The sequence below is a fragment of the Euphorbia lathyris genome, chromosome 7, assembly GCF_963576675.1.
Source record: "Euphorbia lathyris chromosome 7, ddEupLath1.1, whole genome shotgun sequence".
NCBI lineage: Eukaryota > Viridiplantae > Streptophyta > Magnoliopsida > Malpighiales > Euphorbiaceae > Euphorbia > Euphorbia lathyris.
Window position 1 is genome coordinate 86,147,760 of NC_088916.1, and position 6,000 is coordinate 86,153,759.

The following is a 6,000-nucleotide window of genomic DNA, read 5'->3' on the forward strand; positions in this document are numbered from 1 at the left end:
ATTTTCAAGGTCATATTTCTTCAATATCTCCTTGGAATATTTAGCTTGACTGACGAAGATGCCATTTTTTCCTTGTTTAATTTGAAGTCCAAGGAAGAAGTTGAGTTCTCCCATCATCGACATTTCAAACTCACTCTGCATTTGCTTGCTAAATTCCTTGCACATTGACTCGTTAGTGGCACCAAAAATAATATCATCTACATAAATTTGAGCCAGCAGGGTATCTTTACCCTTTCTCTTAATGAATAAGGTTGTATCAGCTTTGCCTCTGACATAATTTCTAGTCAGCAGGAAACTGGTCAGCCTCTCATACCAAGCACGCGGTGCTTGCTTGAGACCATACAAAGCCTTTTTGAGTTTACAAACGTGGATTGGGAATTTAGGATCCTCAAACCCTGGAGGTTGGTTAACATAAACTTCCTCGTTTATAACTCCATTAAGAAATGCACTCTTAACATCCATTTGGAATAATTTAAAGTTCATATACGATGCATATGCACATAAGATTCTAATAGCCTCTAGTCAATACCTTCTTGCTGACTGTAGCCCTGAGCTATAAGTCTTGCTTTGTTCCTGACTACGTTTCCTTGTTCATCCAGCTTGTTGCGGAAGACCCATCTTGTTCCAATGGTCTTCTGACTCCTTGGATGTGGCACTAACTCCCATACATCATTTCTTCTGAATTGATCAAGTTCTTCTTGCATTACATTCATCCAGAATTCATCGTGCTCAGCTTCAGCGAAATTCTTTGGTTCCTGAACTGAGACGAATATTACGTTGCTGAGGTATCTCCTGAGTTGATTTCTTGTCACCAGGGTGTTCTCAGCAGCATCAAGAATGGCACTTTCTGAGTGTCCTCTTGGTATTCTAATCTCCTTTGGTAGATTGATGTCTTGTGCTGTTTGTGTTTCAACAATCTCTGCATGTGTAGACTGGTCAGTGAAAACAATTTGAGGTTCACTTTTACCTTTGGTCAGCCCTTGAGGGAATGACTTAGCGGCTGTATCTTGATCAGCGGATGCTGAGTGTGGATCATCCTCGGTCAGCGGCTGATATCTTCATACAGGGTTAGTTTCGTCAAACTCAACATGTACTGACTCTTCTAAAACTTGAGTTCGTTTATTGAAAACTCGATATGCTTTGTTGTTTGTTGAGTAGCCTAAAAAGACAGCTTCATCAGCTTTTGAGTCAAACTTAGCTAAGCTATCTTTGGTATTCAAAATAAAACATTTACAGCCAAAAGCACGAAAGTATCCAATGTTGGGCTTTCGTCCTTTCCAAAGTTCGTAGGGGGTTTTCTTTAGTATAGGTCTGACAAGAGCCCTATTAAGAATATAGCACGCTGTGTTGATAGCTTCTCCCCAAAAGTACTTTGGAAGCCTATGCTCACTCAGCATTGTCCTGGCTATTTCAACCAAGGTTCTGTTCTTCCTTTCAACAACCCCATTTTGTTGAGGCGTTCTAGGAGCAGAAAAATTATGGTCAATGCCGTTGGTTTCACAGAATTCAACAAACTATTGGTTCTTGAATTCTCCACCATTATCACTTCGGACGTGAGACAATTTTAGGTCTTTATCATTTTCAAGTTTTCTTACCAAATTTGAAAATGTCTCAAAGGTTTCATCCTTGCAACTCAGCAAGATGATCCAAGAATACCGAGAAAAGTCATCTACAATGACCAAGGAAAATCTTCTTCCACCCAGACTCAGCGGCTGGATTGGACCGAAGAGATCTAAGTGTAGTAACTCTAATGGACGCTTAGTTGAGACAATGTTTTTACTATGAAAAGATTGTTTGGTTTGTTTTCCAGCTTGGCAAGCGTGGCATTGTTGATCTTTTTCAAATTTAAGTTCTGGCAGTCCCTCAACCAATTGCTTTCTTGCTAATTTGGCCAGGAGGTCCATGCTTACATGACCAAGTCTCCTGTGCTATAGCCAGGAATTTTCTTCCTTTGATACTAAGCATACAGTTTTTGAAAACTTTTTCTCTAAGTCTAGCATAAAGACATTATCAATCCGAGGGGCAGTTAAATTTAACTCATTTGTTTTTCCCTCGTATATTTTACATCTAGTAGCATCAAATATAACTTTTCTCCCATTGTCACATAGCTGAGCTACGCTGAGTAAGTTATATTTGAGTCCGCTGACTAGGGAGACAGACTCAATAGTAGGATTACCTCCAACGGTTCCTGACCCTACTATCTTACCCTTTTTGTTGTCTCCAAAACTTACGCTTCCTCCTCGTTTACGCTCAAATGTGATGAACTGAGTTTCATCACCAGTCATATGCCTCGAGCATGCGCTGTCAATATACCACATTTTTGAATTCTCAGCACACCTCAGGCTTACCTGCAATGTAACTAGTTACTTTCAGGTACCCAATTCTTTTTGGGTCCTGGCTTGTTAGGTTCAGCAGGTAAAGCATCATATTTCATTTTATGACGACATACTTGGACAGTATGTCCATTCTTTCCACAGAAGTCACAGCTGACCTTCCGTTTAGGATGTCTCACTGACTGGTCAGTACCCCAGTGCTGAGCGTGCCAGCACACCTTTTTGGTGTGTCCTTTCTTCCCACAGAAGTCACATTGGACATTCCGCTGAGGATTCCATCTCTGCTGACCAGTACCTCGGTACTGAGTATTCAGAGGAATATTTATTTTGTCTGGAACCTTTAGTTGGTTCTGGATAGTTGTGACGTCCTTTCTCAGTTTCTTAGAATCTGATTGGACCTCAGAGACAAACTTATGCATGATCTCCATGTTATCATGCAAAGTTGAGTTGTCGTGAAGAAGGAATCTGAGGTCACTCAGCTTGACCTCTTCAACCTCGTCACATCGCCTGCTGAGTGCTCTAACTTTCTCATTACACTTTTTGACAAGTGTGTAGAGGTCACTCAGGGCATTAACCATTTCATTTCTGAGCAGGGGTAGTGATATTACCTCATTTGATTGCTCCTCATCGTCAGATGCAATGGAGGGGTCAGCATGCTCAGAGACACACGACTCAGCAAGTTCGTCAGCCATGAATCAAATCTTCTCTGACTCAGTGGTTAAGTCTTGAGCTTCCTCAACAGCAGTCTTCTTTGCTTGCCAGTTTTTAGGAAGACTCCTAAGAATCTTCTTGACTTGTTCTTCCTCAGTGAAGATCTTCCCAAGTCTCTTGAGCTCGTTGATGATGTTTGTAAACCTTGCATTCATGTCAGAGATTCCTTCATCATCGTTCATTTCGAACAGCTCGTACAGTCTCATCTGCTGGTTCACCTTGGACTCCTTCACTTTGTTGGTTCCTTCGTAGGTGACCTCCAGCTTATTCCAGATCTCCTGCGCTGACTCACAACCTGAAATTTTGTTGTATTCTGCAGCATCTAGCGCATAGTGAAGCATGTTTATAGCCGAAGCGTGATTTTGTAGCTTCTTGATTCTGTCAGATAGTGACCGACACAGGATAATTGATTCTGTCAGATTTAAACAGCCATAGAGTTGAAGTGCTACGTTGATTCTCAGCGAAGAGGCTCATTCCAAGCCTTCTCCAGAAACGGCTATCAATAGAATCAAAGCTTCCCATTGGTTCCGCGATGCAGAGCCAATCAGGTTTATGGGTATCACATAAATTGTAAACGTACCTTTGGGTATCCGAGTTTAGGATACCTCTGTAATTCCAGAAAATGACTGTCATTTAAAACGCGTTGGCGGTTTAATCGCCCTCCTGGAGCGAGCTTTCATTGGTATTCCTGGCTTTTGAGACCCTTTTTTAAGTTTGGAGTTTACCGTTTCCCACTCCTGCTCTTCTTCCTCTAAATGATCAGCCCAGCGGATAGAGGAGGGTGTTTTTTCTGTGCTTTTACCACTCATTGAGTTCAAACTGCCGGGGTGTACCGGTGATAGATTATCTGTTGCGTTCCCAACTATATTTGAATTCCCTGGCGAGTCCGGCCTGTCACACCTCTCTTCCCAGCATTCCACTTCCTCCTCGGACTCCACCAGTTCAGGATGTGTTACCTTTGCGCTAACTTCAGCGGCTTGCGGTCGGTGTTCCGGTGCCTCGGTTGTTTTGAAAAGGTTATTAGTGACAGCAGCGACCGGGATTAGAGTGTGTTCAACAACTCCGTCTCCCTTTTTCTTCACTTCCCATCCCATTCTCTGTTTCTATGTTCCTCTTTTAGACTCATGTTCTGCCCGTTTAGAGGGTTCAGTTGGTTTTAGATTCTTCCTGCATTCATAGGGCATGTGTCCGATATTCGAACAAACTTTGCAGAAGGAGGGCAAATTCTCATAAGAAACGTCAATCCAGAACTGCTTACCATCTCGCTCAATGCCCAACTTTGTGGGGATGTCTTCCGCCAGATCTATATCGATAAGGAGTCTGGCAAAATGTCCAAAATCTCCATCAAGAGTCGCTCTGTCAAGCCTGATGAGGCCTCCCAGGCCTTTAGCAATATCTGCTAGAATCTGAGTGTCCTAGTATTCCCATGGTAGTGCATAGAGTCGGACCCAAACCTGTGCGTGAGTGGATTTCTCTGCGAAGGGGTTGAAATCAGGCTTCCATGGTTGCAGCCTAAAGGTCCCCGGCATAAAATTCAGAACCCCTTTGCTGAGGGCTAATTCCTTCGATTCCCTAGTGCTGAGGAAAACCTGGAAGTATCCTCTCCCCACTGAAATTAGCCGCCAAGATTCTTTGATTCCCTATTCAGTTGTTAGTCTCGCCTTTAGCTCAGCTATCTTCCAGGGGCTATCGCCCTTAGCAAGGATAATCCTTCCAATTAGTGAATTGGCGCACATCACGATTCTGTTTTCATAAGCGGATTGTGAGATTTTAACTGTTCGAAAACCTCCAACTTCCAAGACCAACGCCATTGATGTAGGTGGAACCGGGATAGTCCGTTTGAGAATCGAGGAGAACGAAACTCGATGGTCGGTCGCAGGTTAGGTTGCAGGCGGTGCGTTAAAACGGAGATTTGGATTGAAGAGAACTCGTATGCTAACATGGTCATCTAGAGGAAGATCGGTAATAGGAGCCATTAAACGGAGGAGAGAACCGATGATAATAGGTTGGAGAGTGTGGCGGCGCCGGCTAGGTCATTTTTTATTATGTTAAATGTTACATCATCGTTGACGAAAATAGTTTTAATTATAATCAATTGTATATTAAATAGATCAGTTAATCAAGAACTCAAATGGTATATCTATATCTTCAACTTCAAACATTACTCATCTTAATTAACTAGTTTTTCTTTTAAGATAAAAAAATGTTAATTCAATTTGTGGGTTGAATTGAAATTGCAGAAACAGTTTAAATGGGCAAAGCTTAATGTATGTAGGACCAGCGACCTTAATTTGGGGAAGGGTTGTGGTCAACCTTAATTTGAATTGCCATGTCTGAAATCTGTTCTTCTTTCCCTGTATGTATATCTCTTCTTTCCATCTCTCATCTCATTTCAAGTTAATTGCGAAATCACCAAAAAAAAAAAAAAAACTCTAGTTAAAGGAAGTTTTCCTATTGTAGGAAGTTTTTCTATAATATCCCATATTGCCTAAAAACAGATATACATGCTATGTTTTATAAGCTGGGTTAAAACAATATTAAGTTTGGCCGAGCTTGGTAACGAGAGCTTGTGACTCAAGTGAATGCATTAGAGTGATGGAACATGGCTATGACTTAGTAGGTTGGGTTTGATGAAGCTAAACTTCGGCTCGGCCATTCCAAGCTAAAAGATAATCAATCAATGGTTCATGAAATAAAATGAAATGAAATGAATCTCCAAATCAAGCACATTCATAAAAAAAAACACCTTCTATTGTTACTATCCCATTCTATCTGACCATTCTATTGATTTCACATTTTACTCTTTCATTTTTCCTGATTTCTCCTTGGTTATCGGCCATGAAACTACTGTTTTCTCTTCTATTTCGGTTCATCTTGATGATGTGCTGCATTATGCAGCACATCATCAAGATGAACCGAAATAGAAGAGAAAACAGTAGTTTCATGGCCGATAACC